We start from the raw sequence: 14,903 nt of genomic DNA on the forward strand, positions 1-14,903 counted from the left end.
CCAAGCACTGAGCAAACAGGAGTAGCAAGATAAGTGTGGGGGGGTAGGGCAATGAGATAAGGACCACTAATAACTCATCCCCACTAGGAGGAAAGGCAATATACAGCTCCACTGCTTCGTGTGCCCACTCCTCAGTCAGCACAGAGTTTACCACTCAGTTCCTAGCACTGGATTAGATGCAATTGCAGCACCATGAGACAGGTGCACTCCAGAAAAGCATCTGCTTGCACTATTTAGTCAAAACAATCCACTGTAAACAGAATTTCAGGTTTGAATAAATCTAGAGCAGACACCCACTGGAAAAGTTTTAATATTAATGAGAACAAAATACTTAGATAGTATAAAATAGTATTAATGAGCATGGCCTCCCTAGCCAAACCTCTGACAAGACATCTACAGGGATCATCTAAAAACAGCAAAAACACAGCAGAAGTCTGAGAGCCACACATAAGTTTTCATTTACAATCCTACTGCCTGATATCCCTCAATGCTTCGCAAAAAAAAAAAGAAACAGTCTACTTTTATTTTTATTTTTTTTTAAATATAGATAATCCCTTTATTACCCAACATGCTTATATTAATATACTTTTTACCTCTGTTATTACCCTGCATCTAGGCCTCTGTAGACTGCCCCCTTAGCTCAATTATTTTGACAGACTTGCATTTCAGCCAATCAGGGCTGACTCCTAGTTAACTCCACAGGAGTGAGCACAATGTTATCTATGTCACACATGGACAAGCACTATCTAACTGAAAAACTAACAAAAATGCACTGAAATAAGAGGCAGCCTTCAAAGGCTTAAAAATCAGTTTGAGCCTACCTTGGTTTAGCTTTCAACAAAGAATACCAAGAGTACAAAGCAAATTTGAAGATAAAAGTAAATTGGTAAGTTGTTTAAAATAACATGCCCTATCTGAATCATGAAAGTTTTATTTTAACTTGACTCTCCCTTTAACGACTCTTCTACAGACTACACCTCATTCTGCCTCTTATTGCCTGGTCAAAGCTTTGCCTATATAATTTAATAGAGTGCTGTCCAACAAGGCCTGGTTACAGCCGTCACTATGTACCCAAAAGCAGCGATGCTCCTCATGGCTTAGTCACAGCCTTCCCTATATATGCAAACACAGTGCTACCACTCATAGCCTATTTACAGCTTTCCCTATACAGTATATGCAAACACAGTGCCGCCACTCATGGCCTAGTCACAGTCTTCCCTATATATGCCAACAGAGTGCCGCCACTCATGGCCTAGTCACAGCCTTCCCTATGTAAGCCAACACAGTGCCGCCACTCATGGCCTAGTCACAGCCTTCCCTATGTAAGCCAACACAGTGCCGCCACTCATGGCCTAGTCACAGCCTTCCCTATAGAAGCCAACACAGTGCCGCCACTCATGGCCTAGTCACAGCCTTCCCTATAGAAGCCAACACAGTGCCGCCACTCATGGCCTAGTCACAGCCTTCCCTATAGAAGCCAACACAGTGCCGCCACTCATGGCCTAGTCACAGCCTTCCCTATAGAAGCCAACACAGTGCCGCCACTCATGGCCTAGTCACAGCCTTCCCTATAGAAGCCAACACAGTGCCGCCACTCATGGCCTAGTCACAGCTTCCCTATAGAAGCCAACACAGTGCCGCCACTCATGGCCTAGTCACAGCCTTCCCTATAGAAGCCAACACAGTGCCGCCACTCATGGCCTAGTAACAGCCTTCCCTATAGAAGCCAACACAGTGCCGCCACTCATGGCCTAGTCACAGCCTTCCCTATAGAAGCCAACACAGTGCCGCCACTCATGGCCTAGTCACAGCCTTCCCTATAGAAGCCAACACAGTACCGCCAGTCATGGCCTTGATACAGCCTTCCCTATATATTTTAAAACAGTGCTGTCACTCGTGGACTGGTAGGAACAGTCCCAAAATACACCAACAAAGTGGCTTGGTTACATTTTCCCTATACAGACACACACCAAGATATTAATGCCACTTATGGCATGTTCATAGCCATGCCCTATATACACACCAACAAAATGCTGCCACTCAGTCTGGTCATATATCTTCCTATATATTCCAAACTTGTAATACTATTCAGTATGGCCATAGACCTCTTTATATACCGCAACTATGAGCCGCCATTCATAGCCTAGTCACAGCTTTCTCTATTTACACTAAACATAGTGTCGCCATTCATATCCTGGTCATTGCTCTCCTTAAAAAGGGACAGTCTAATCAAAATTAAACTTTAAATGGCTCATATGTTAATTGTGAAAGCTCTTGAAGGCCACCTCTTATCTCAGTGCAGTTTGACAGTTTTTCACAGCTAGACAGCGCTACTTCACGTGTGCCATATAATGAAATTGTGTTCACTGACATGGAGTTACTTAAGAATTAGCACTGATTGGCTAAAATGCAAGTCTATCAAAAGAACTGAAACAAGGGGCAGTCTGCAGAGGCTTAGATACAAGGTAATCCCAGAGATGAAAAGTATATTAATTTAACCATGTTGGTTATGCAAAACAGGGGAATGGGTAATAGGATTATCAATCTTTTTAAACAAAAATTCTGGGAGTAGACTGTCCCTTTAACATTCTGCTGAACCAAATTGTCTTGGTATCAACCTCTTCTTATATACCTCAATAGATGATGCTTTATATTTGAACTCAGGTTATACTCTCGCCGTCTTTCACAACTAAATCTTTCTACATCCGACTGCTTGACTATACCCTTTCTTATACACCACAAACCTACACTCTCAAAAGAAGTCTTCCTTATACACCACGTCAGGTGGTCCTTTACAACTTTGTTACACCTTATCTATACACCTTAGAATGCTGGTAATCTTAAAAGGGACACTAAACCCAATTTTTTCCTTTAATGATTCAGATAGAACATGCAATGTTAAGCAACTTCCTAATTTACTCATATTAGCAATTTTTCTTCGTTCTCTTGCTATCTTTATTTAAAAAGCAGGAATGTGGTGCATAGGAGCCTGCCCATTTTTGGTTGAGAACCTGGGTTATGCACGCTTATTGGTGTATAAATGTCAGTCACCAATAGGCAAGCGCTATCCAAGCGCTATTTTCTTTGCATAAATGTTTTGTAGATGATCTATTTATAAAGCCCATGGTGCTGAACCTAAAATGGGCTGGCTGCTAAGATTTACATTCCTGCTTTTTAAATAAAGATAGCAAGAGAACGAAGAAAAATTGATAATAGGAGTAAATTAAAGAGTTGCTTAAAATGTCATTCTCTATCTGAATCATAAAAAAAAAAAAGTGGGGTTAGTATCCCTTTAACCATGATTAGATTCTATCTATGCTTCAGGTGTTATACATTAAAGGGACATGAAAACCAAAATGTTTCTCTCATGATTCAGATAGAGAATACAATTTTAAGCAAATTTCCAATTTACTTCTATTATTTAAATTGCTTCCTTCTCTTGTTATCCTTTGCTGAAAGGTTTATCTAGGCAAGCTCAGGAACAGCAGAGAACCTAGGGTAGATTATGTATATATATGTATATATATATATATATATATATATATATATATATATATATATATATATATATATATATATATATATATATATATATATATATATATATATATATATATATATATATATATATATATATATATATATATATACACACACATACATACATACACTCCTTCAACAAATGATACCAAGAGAATGAAACAAATTACATAATAGGAGTAAAATTAGAAAGTTGTTTAAAATTGTATTCTCTATCTGAATCATGAAAGAAAAATTTTGGGTTTCATGTCCCCTTAAAGGGCCATTATACACTCATTTTTTCTTTGCATAAAGTTTGTTTTTTAAAAATTTTTTATAATTTTGCTTATTTTTAAATAACATTGCTCTGATTTTCAGACTCCTAACCAAGCCCCAAAGTTTAATTTGAATACCGTCAGCTACCTTCTCCAGCTTGCTCCTGTTTGTGTAAAGGGTCTTTTCATATGCAAAAGAAGGGGGAGGAGGGGGAGTGTCTTATTTCCCACTTGCAGTGGGCTTTCCAGCTGCCTTTTCAACAGAGCTAAACTGGAAGCTTCTAAGTACGTTTTTAAACCATTTTATACTGGATTTTTATATCAGTATCTGTGCATATTATTCTTTATAGTAGTGTCTATTACATGCAGTTATATGAAAATGAGTGTATACTGTCCCTTTAAGTGACCATCTATGATGCGTAAAGATTCTACCTGTAAGGAAACAGGTTGTACCCATCGCATTACATATGTACTGCAATGTGCATTGAAGGTGACCAACATTTACATGTACAGTAAGTACAAGAGTAGTTAATCCTAGTGAGATGGTCGTATAGTCTGAAAGAACCGGTAGTCTTTTATAAAAAAAAAAAAAAAAAAAAAAAAAAGGAACAGGAGACCCAAAATTTTCCTTTCAGGATTTGCATAGAACATACCATTTTAAACAACTTTCCAATTTACTTCTATTATCAAAGTTGCTTCATTCTCTTGTTATCCTTTGCTGAAGGAACAGCGTTGCACTGCTGGCAGCTAGCTGAACACATCTAGTAAGCCAATCACAAGACAAATGTGCGCAGGCACCAATCAGCAACAAGCTTCCACTAGTATAAGATAATGTGCCTATCTTTTTCCTCAACAAGGGATTCCAAGAGAATGAAGCACATTTGAAAATAGAAGTATCTTAAAATGACATGCTCTATCTGAATCAAGTTTAATTTTGACTTTCCTATCCCTTTAACGTTCCTTTCAACCCTCAAGGTTTTATCACACTTTTACAGGGTGGGTAAATGTTACTGTAACACAGTGCTGATAAACATAATTGCAACTCACTCCGTTTAAGTGCAATAAATACCTATAGTGGGCCAGATAACAAGTGGAACGCTAATCAACGCTCCAGCTCGAGCGTTAATTGCGCTAGTAGTAAGCTTTTTTGCGCTCTTCAGGTTGTGCTCGTATTATGAAATTATTATTTCAGATGATTTAAAACTTAGTAAACAATGTAGTAATGCAGCGAGTAAGGCTAGCAGAATGCTTGGATGTATTGGTAGCGGTATTTGCAGCAGAAATAGTAAGGTTCTTATGCCACTTTATAGATCATTAGTTAGGCCTCATCTTGAGTATTGTGTGCAGTTCTGGAGGCCATATCTTCAGAAGGATATTAACAAACTTGAATCTGTGCAAAGGAGGGCTACCAAAATGGTACATGGTCTAAAAAAATAAAACTTAGGCTCAATGACCTAAATAAGTATAGCTTAGAGGAGAGAAGGGAAAGAGGTGATTTGATAGCAACGTTCTAGTACATTAAAGGGTTTAGTAAAACTGAGGCTGTGGGTATCTTACATAGAAATGGAAAATTCAAGAACAAGGGGTCATGAGCCTAAGCTAAAAGGTAGTAGATTCAGGAGTAATTTGAGGAAGCACTTCTTTACAGAAAGAGTGATTGATTTATGGAATAAACGTCCTCAAGAGGTAGTAGCAACAAACACTGTGGGGGACTTTAAAAATGCATGGGACAAGCATAAGGCTATCCTACGAACTAGACACGTTTATACTGTTAGGTAATATCTGGCAGACTTGCTGGGCCTATGGCTCTTATCTGCCGTCAATATCTATGTTTCTATGAGTTGAAAGTAAACTTTTTTCACTTGCGAGCTAACCCGACAAGTGAAAAAAGCCGAACTTAGAATAACGCATGTGCATTCACGTATATTAAATAAAGTTAAAACCTTGATTAAAAATGTTTTCATCTACTTAACTGCAACATACAAACACAAAGAGCTCAAAAAAATTTATTAGCCCACTAGCCATTGGTGAGTGGAAATTTGATAGTGACGAGTGAAAGTTAGTGAGTGAATGTTGGGCTACCTGCTACAAATATTATCTAAAGGGATATTATATCTCCATAAAAGGGCAAGGAGATATGTTTTTCCTCTAGGGATATAGTGATCCCATTTGTGCTTAGATACATACACATATACATAGAGAGAGAAAAAAAAAATAATATATATATATATATATATATAAAATACATATAGAGGGGAAAAAAAAGGCAGACATATACATCTTTAAAGATGGGTATGTATGTATTTATAACACCTGAGACAACCTATTTTTGAGCCCTTATAACTTTGGTGTGCAATATATATTTAATTATTTTTTTTTTTATTAGATGGTGTTATGATTGTAGCAATACGTTGTAGTGTATATTTGATGTGTTTTGTGACACTTTTTTAGATCCGTGACTGTGAAACAGTTAACCAGAGTGGTAATCATTCTAGCGTTTACTTTCAACTCGTTATACGAGTGGATGCCAGATGAGCACGAAACCCCAAGATAAACCCCTTATCACTCGTGCCCAAACATGTGTGCCCCACTCGTAATCAGGCTCAGTATCTGTATGCACCTAAGCTTCCCCCTCAAATGGGCATCGTTGCTATATCGTCTTTATTGCCTGTCATAATCTTTACATACAATTAACTGACGATCTCATTTTTCCTACGCATCTTATTAGTATAAGGCTTCCTCAATGCCTTGCTATATTCTGTCAATACATCCCGACAGCTTCAAGTTCTTTTACTGCACTCACTAACCTGGTGGTCCCTCAAAATCTTTTTTGCTATCTATTATATATCCCAACATGTCTCTTTAACCCATCCACTCCATTAGTTTGATATCCCTTTGGTTTTGTATCAGATATTTATATAAATAAATTTATATTTATTTTTTAAATTTACTTATTTAATAAAAAAAAAAAAAAAAATTTAAACATATTGATCTCCTTCCAGGGCACGGTTTAAGTTACACAACACAACTTCAAGATGCCTCATAACAGTCATACCAAAGAAGCACAAGGTGCTGCTCACCCCTATACACACAAACACCACCATTGTACTGCTCCTGGTGACAATGCACATCCCTTCATTATGCTCAATTCCAGCAGATGAGCGCCTCTCTGCAAACTGTACACCTAAAATTCTCAACAGCTTTATGCCCACTCATAACCTCTCTGTAGATCAAACTGCTTCATGACCATTAGTGCCTTGTTGTAACCTCTTTACATTTCTACTGTGCGACTCCGTGCTATACACCATCACTACAATGTTATACTCTTCAGAATACATCCCCACATCCTGCCGCACAGCTCGCTACACCCCTTCATGTATTGTCAGAATTTACAGCTTCTATGCCGTGTTGCTCTGTTCACGGCCTTGTTTCAGACTCCCTATAGATAAGGCTTGTCAAGCATCCATAGTAACTTTTTCACTCAACTACCACTTCTTCAAACTGAATATGTTGCCTGAACCAGGCAGGAATGTTCCGTTTGTGGATTATGCATTACCAATCACAGGGGGCACTGAAAAAAGGTGCATAGCAAAAGGTGAGGAATGTGATTGGTGGATCGTCATTATGTACTACATAATGCTGCTTTTTATTTAGTTAACCGATTTAACCCTTTCACATCCATGTTTGAAAAAGGTTTTCAGGAATTTGTTTAATATTAAATTACATTTTGTGATAAATTTGAGTGTTTTTATCCACACAAATCATGTTTTTTCAGCAGACCAAGCACTTATACAAATTATTTTTAGTTTTCAAAAATACACACACACATATATATATATATATATATATATATATATATATATATATATATATATATATATATATATATATATATATATATATATATATATATATATATATATATCCTGTATGTCCTGTCAAATGAAAAAAAAAAAATGAAAAAAAAAAAAACACACCAACAAAATGAAGCAAGATATTGGTAAATATACTTTCATTATTTGAAATTGCAAGCTTTTAAGTTCATAGAAATGGAAGTGCAGAACACAGTTTTATTTCACACAGCCATTGGCTGCACACTTTAGTAACCTAATTTATAACTGTCCCTCATTGGCTACAGCAGAGAAGGTAACCTAAGTTACAATATGGCAGCTCCCATTGTTTTATAGATACAAACACTTTACACTAATTTTGTCAATATTTAAATAGCTAAAGAAACTTAAAAAAAAAAAAAAAAAAATTATCTACATGTTATTCTCAGACTAATCTTTTCTTTAAATGCATCATTCTACTTAGCATTTATTTAGTGTTTAACCTCCCTTTAAAAGTCACTTTGTTGCGTGAAAAGAGAGGCTCTATCTCTTAAAAAAAATTGTCATAGTGCAGTGTTTAATCAGAAGTGCTGAAATCCCATTTAGAGACCAAGGCTCCCTAAAGTCATCCAATAGAAAGCTGATTACAATCCCTATGTCTATGAGACCTACTCACTTAAAAGAGGACAATAACAACAAAAAATACAAACCACACACCCAACCAAAAATAACAAAAAGGTATGAGACTCCTCACTGGAAAGGTCCCCACATTTCTGTTTTATGTGGTGGGGGGCAGGAGCTTAAAGTGACAGTCTAGTCAAAATAAAACTTTCATCATTCAGATAGGGCATGCAATTTCAAACATGTAATTTTAAACAACTTTCCAATTGACTTTTATCATTAAATTTGCTTTGTTCCCTTGGTGGTATTTTTGAAAAGCTAAACCTTGGTAGGCTCAAACCGATTTCTAAACCGTTGGAAACCGCCTGTTAGCTCGGAGCATTTTGAAAGTTTTTCACAGTTAGACAGTACTAGTTCATGTGTGTCTAGGGTTGCCACCTCAGCCATGTTTTCCTGCACACTTATGAGTTATACAGGCTGCAGGGTGTGCAGGGAGGAACATGTATTGTGTTTCTGGACAGCACTATTCATATCCCTCCCTGCACACCTGCAGCATGTGAAACTTATAAGTGTTCTGTATTTTAAGGGATGGGTGGCAACCCTATGTGTGTCATATAGATAAACATTGCGCTCACTCCCGTGGAGTTATTTAGGAGTCTGCACTGATTGGCTAAACTGCATGTCTGTCAAAAGCACTGAGATAAGGGGCAGTCTGCAGAGGCTTAGATACACGGTAATCACAGAAGTAAAACATATATTAATATAACTGTGTTTGCAAAACTGGGGAATGTGTAATAAAGGGATTAACTAACTTGTTAAACAACAAAAATTCTGGTGTAGACTGTCCCTTTAAGAGCCCTTCACCCATTTTGCAAAAACGTATGCTCACTGAAATCTCAATGTTATTCAGTGGTGCAAATTTGTCATGGAGATCCCCTGCAACCCAAGGGGACAAAAGATCCCTCATTAGAGGCCCTTGCAAGCCTTGGTCTCCTAAGAAGGCACCCACACCGTATTATCAATAAGGAAGTGTCGTTGCCTCTGGGCACTTCCTCATTGTGCTGAACGTCACCACACACAGCCAACAACGTGCAACGCTTCTCCCTTGCCATTTCACCTTTTTACACAAATGGCAGGTGGTGCAGTAAGAAGGGGTTAATACCCCTCCCCCTTACAACTTTCCCTATACCATAAGAGCAAAGATCATGTACAAAAAGGACTACGTTGTGATTTTATGGCTGTTGACAATTGAGAACTGGAGGTGCCACTGATTCCAATATATTTCTTTAAAAGGAACATAACCGCACACAAAAATGCTCTACTGTGTTAGCATAATTATTAGACTTGAGCTGGATATAGCCAGTGGCCCAAACAGAAGTGGCAAGTGTACATAGTCCTTGTTAGTGGCTGTGTCCTTCTCAGAAGTGGTAACGTAGATAACCGCAGAAGCAGGAATTAGTGCCATAACATTTATACTACTATGTACCCTTTAAGTACACAGATAGATACCAGTGCATGTAGAAGCAAGTTGTTTATACATAAATATAGTATGTCAAATAATATTAGTAATTTCACCACTCATGAAAGGCTGTATGGCCCCTGCTAAAGTCTCTGATCCTTCAAGGATTTTATTACAACCTTCAAAATTCACTCTAATACCAAACATTATTGTTATAATCCTGCTATACACAGTGCCACATTGCTCTTCATTACATTCAAAAATGCTACTGCTATATTTACTTGTTAAATCCTTCTATGCACATCAGAAAAAAAAACCAAAACCTTACTTCAGCCTTACAATATTTGTTTTCCACTCCTAATAGATAGCCGCATCTCTGTCGATTCATTGCTTTGTCCTACATGGCAGGGAAAGAGTTAACCAGGTGAGGTTGCTGTCAGATGAATAAAAATCTCTGCTCCACCCAACAGCAGTCAGAGCACTCAGACCGCACCCACCTCACCAAACAGACAGGTTCTTATGCTGCCACAAATCCCTGCAGGGCCGTGCTGATAAATAGGCCAGGTGGGCAACTGCCCCTCCCCAGCACCAGCCCCCACACTGCTGACCTCCACACACCAACTGCCAAATACTTACTGTATGCACGTTCTTATTATACAAGTAATAAAGAGCTGTACTAGTTCATTTAGCACCTGTGGAAGGCAGACCCTGAGCCAGCAGGATAAAGAGAGATGCGCATGTATTTTATCCAAGAGCACCAAGTGTAAAAATATACAGTGGTTGCCAACAGTCCCAGATTTGCAGGTGATGCAAAGTCACTTGGCTACATGAATACTCATGTGTGAAAACCCTGAAGCTAAATGACCCTGGAATCATTTTAATATGAGTAAAAGCAAAAAAAAAAAAACCCTTTTGTACATATTACAGCCAGGTATAAGTATAGATATTGCCTATAAGCAAAACCATTAAAAAGGTTCCTTTTATGTTGTATTGTTCATCACCATAAAAGTGGCCAAATGAAAAAGAACAAACCCCCATTAAGCCTGCCGCCAGCACTATAAATGATGTACCTTATTATAGTGCTGTGGTGTCTAAATATATTTAACTATTTCAACAAACTGACAATATGCCACAAGCTGGCGTTAACGGTTCTATTAGAATAATATCTAATACATTGTTTCCATCATTTTGAATAAGAAATAAAATAAATAAAATTCAGAGTTATGACTAGTTACATTTGTGAAATGTTTCTGTACTGGCCAACATTAAAAGAAAGAGGATTTAACTAAAATATCATTAGAATGTGTCACAGCAAATGAAGGTAATGATAAAGGTTATAAATATACCATACAGGAGCTAAATGCTTTTGAAGAAGCAGCCATCTCAGAGCAGGTAATACCACTGAGAAAGAGGGAGAGCAAGCTCTTGGGATTGGCACCCCATGAGTGTAAGGGTTTACGGGCAGGGCGGAAGGAAAGCTATTTAGGGATGGGCTGCGATGGGATCCAGGTCAGAACACGCAGTGCAGGGGAATGAGGTCAGACTGGAAGGATCGGGGTACGTCACCCCCAAGAGGAAGTACCTGGCCAACGACCTGATTGCTGATGACCCAATAAATGATTCTTATCTCCATATCCAGGCTAAGTATACATGAATATATAAGAACAGCTAGAATTTATATACAAAACATAGTTATCCTAGTTTCTCACACTGACAAGTCTCAATAAGCCTGTCAAGAAAAAGTAGGTTTAGTCAACATAAGAACAAAAACGTGTGTGTGTGTATATATATATATATATATATATATATATAAAAAAAAAACACACACATTTTTGTTATTATGTTGACTAAACCTACTTTTTCTTGACAGGCATGCCCTTTTCATGCAACATCCACTTAAATAGCCCATGGAATATTAACTGAAAACATTACTTAGAAGTTACGTGATGCAAAGTTTTTTTGTCTGGTATCTTACGGGGGGGGGGGGTCAAACCCCTTTTTTTTTGGAAGTGCAACAAGCACAATGGTAAATTGGAAAATGTGGGTTGCAATTGATTTGCAGGGGACAATAATCAGTAAAATAAAAAGAACCGAGACGGATGAAAGCATTTTTATGCAGCAGCAGGAGTACCATTGCATGGGGCCGTCCTCTCTGACCAAGAGGTTCACCAGCAGTGGGGTGAGAGGTGAAAGATGCCCCTTGGGTGAAATGAGCGGGGGACCTCATGCAACAATTGTGTAGATTGCACAGGGGAGGCAGGTGGAGGGAGGTCCCCAGGCCCCTGCCTGATGACAGCATCTCCCAGCATTAAAGGATTTCTGCTCTGTTTCATCATCTATTGCCTCACAGCCTCTTCTAGTATCTCCCCAGCAGGACTCCCAGGCTGGACCAGAATCTCCTGGACTTGAGCACAGCAGCAGTGCAATACAAAATACAAAAGTTACATACTAAAAAAAAAAAAGCCACAGCGATAAGATAAATATTTATAAAAACAGCTGATAATAAACATGTGACACAAATCTGAGACATTTATTTTCTACATACGAATAACATTTGTCAACAATTAAACACTGCACTGAAAAGGCTACATACAAAATAAAGGTTTTAAAACCATTTAAAAGGGAAAAACAAGTGTCAAACAATGCTGTGTTAGTCATATGCAAATAGTAGAGCAATAATAAAATGCTATGTGTTTAACCACTCTAAAGTTAAAATCAGCTACAGAAGCATTGTTGCACTAATGGGACCTAGTTTAACACATTCAGTGGCCAATCACCAGCTAGCTCCCAGTACTGCATTGCTACTCCTTATCAAACCTAAGTTTGATTTTCAACAAAGAATACCATAAAGAACCGGAAAAAAAAAAATTATATATATATATATATATATATATATATATATATATATATATATATAAATAAATAGAATTATATTGAAAAGTATCTTAATATTGTATGTTCTATCTGAAACACAAAAATGAAATAGTGACTTTATGTCCCTTTAAGCTCTCATTTTGTTCAGGAACACAGTACATACTCAAGGGGCTTTTAAAGGTGTCGTTTATATCATATGGCAATCAATGGAAAGACAGAAATGGGCTCCTCTAATGATTATATAGCAGGGCTCGACAAACCCAGTAGCCAGGGAGCCACTGCTCCTAAAATGTTACCCATAGCTCCTAATTTGTTGGATTATTCTCCACATATCTTTTTACAATATTGCTGTCTGGCTCCTAATTGTTTGGGTTTTTTTTTGGTTTTTTAACAGGTTTGTCTACCTCTGGAGAATGTAGGGTCAGGGTTCAATGACCTGCAAGAAGAAGGATACACACCATCCTCTCTGCATCAGTTAGATTTTTTACTATACATTATTAGCATTTTATTGGGATATACACAATGTCCCTGTAAATCACTAGAGACTTCGTACCACAAAGGAAACCATAGAAAATGCCCACAGTAACAGACCAGAAATAAAGAAGATATAGGGTCTTGTGCATAGGAAGACACTTTAAAAGGCCAGGTAGACTAAACTGAGGGGGCTAATAACAAAGTGTCATCAGCTTCTTGTTTCTCCTCTATTGTGCTTCATTTTATTCACCAGACAAACCGGTATCACAGACACATGGGTGAACAGAGGGAAACACCCTGACAGATGACGACGCACAAGGGGATTTTAGGCACCAGAAAATCTCAAGAGGCAAAGAGAGCTGGACCTAAGTAGGGGGTGGAAGACAGGGGCTTTATCTGATCAGACCGGGAGCCACCCTGCCTGTGAGGTGTTCTGCATTGCAAAGACTTGACAGACAACAGCCATTTTGGATATCTTGGCCCCTAATTCCAAGAGAAGGCTTTGAGAGAAGAAGAAAAAAAATGCAACGTTGGTGACTTTTGGCTCAGTTTAAGAAATTTCAATCAGTATGAAATCGTTATGACCAGATTTATGCACGTAATAATCAAATATGGTTAAACAAGCAGAGGACCAAAAAAACAACCAACCTAAAGGGATTTTTTTTTACATAGGCCAATATTATTATTATTTGTTATTTGTAGAGTGCCAACAGATTCCACAGCACTATAAACATGGATAATTCTTTCAAAATGTATAACTACCTAATGTATATGAAGACAGAAAACTTTTTTTTTACAAACCGTATCATTCTGATTCCGCTTGTATGTTATCTAATAAATGAGGTAGCCATAAATACAGTTATCAAGCACTATAACCTGCAATCTAAAGCTCTCCACTGAGATGATCTAAAGTCTCGTCAGTACAGCGAGATCCCTCAAAGAACTTTACAAACACAAATTTTACCTTCAGAAACGTTTACGTCACTATGCAGGATTCTATATGTAAATTACAATATAAAAGGTCTAAAAATTAAAAAAACAAAAACAAAGATTGTGTTATTTCTCTCCATGGGAAGATAGGTTTCAATCAAATAGGACCCTTTATCTCCTAGGGGAAACAAATACTACAAGTGTTGAAGGAACAAAAAAAGAAAAGAAAAAAAAAATTCTGAGTTGGAGACAGGACATGCAATTTTGAAGGGACACAAAAGTGAACATTAAACTTTGATTCAGGTAGAACATGCAATTTTAAAACAACTTTCCAATTTACTTCAATTATCAATTTGTTCTCAGGCTTTCTATATATGCATACTTTCTGAGGTTCCAACTCCTACTGAGCATGTGCAAGAGCTCAGCGTGTATAAGTATATGATTATGTAATAAGCTGATGGCTGTCATATGATACAGCAGGCAGTGAAAATTAAGCAATCTTTATCATTTCTCAGAAAATAAAAAACTACTAATTATTTCAGATTCACAGTAAAATGTTATAGCATTGTTTTTTGAGTGTGCATTTGAGGACTATGCAATTCTGCTGTATTTAAATGGATTTTAAGGTCAAGATTTTTAATGTGTATGGGTGCATTTCAATTTGAAATAGAAGCAATTTTTGGAATATACTCGCATTAGTAAAAATTATAATTGTTTTTTCAGCTGCATATGCACATATGCTGTGAGGACCCGTGCACCAGTATTCAAAACATTCAGTGCTTTTATGACACAAATGAAGTTGTCACAGATGCAATACACACCACTGTTAGCTCTCTGAGCAAGCATGGTGTTTGAATACTGGTGCACAGGTCCTCACAGCATATGTGCATATGCCACTGAAAAACAGTAATCGCTTTTACT

General features: G+C 37.5%; 1 protein-coding gene across 2 annotated transcripts in view; it reads right to left on the minus strand.

The window, feature by feature from the left end:
- Window positions 1-14,903, minus strand: part of ZBTB7B (zinc finger and BTB domain containing 7B) — a 127,806-nt gene that overhangs the window by 104,075 nt on the left and 8,828 nt on the right. The window contains exon 1 of one of the 2 annotated variants that reach the window (XM_053703529.1): window positions 10,044-10,102. The exons of the other annotated variant lie outside the window; for it this stretch is intronic. The gene's annotated coding sequence lies outside the window, so the exon portion shown is untranslated. Of the gene's footprint in view, window positions 1-10,043; window positions 10,103-14,903 lie in introns of those variants that run through there. 2 annotated transcript variants of the gene reach the window in all.

The sequence above is a fragment of the Bombina bombina genome, chromosome 1 (assembly GCF_027579735.1).
Source record: "Bombina bombina isolate aBomBom1 chromosome 1, aBomBom1.pri, whole genome shotgun sequence".
NCBI lineage: Eukaryota > Metazoa > Chordata > Amphibia > Anura > Bombinatoridae > Bombina > Bombina bombina.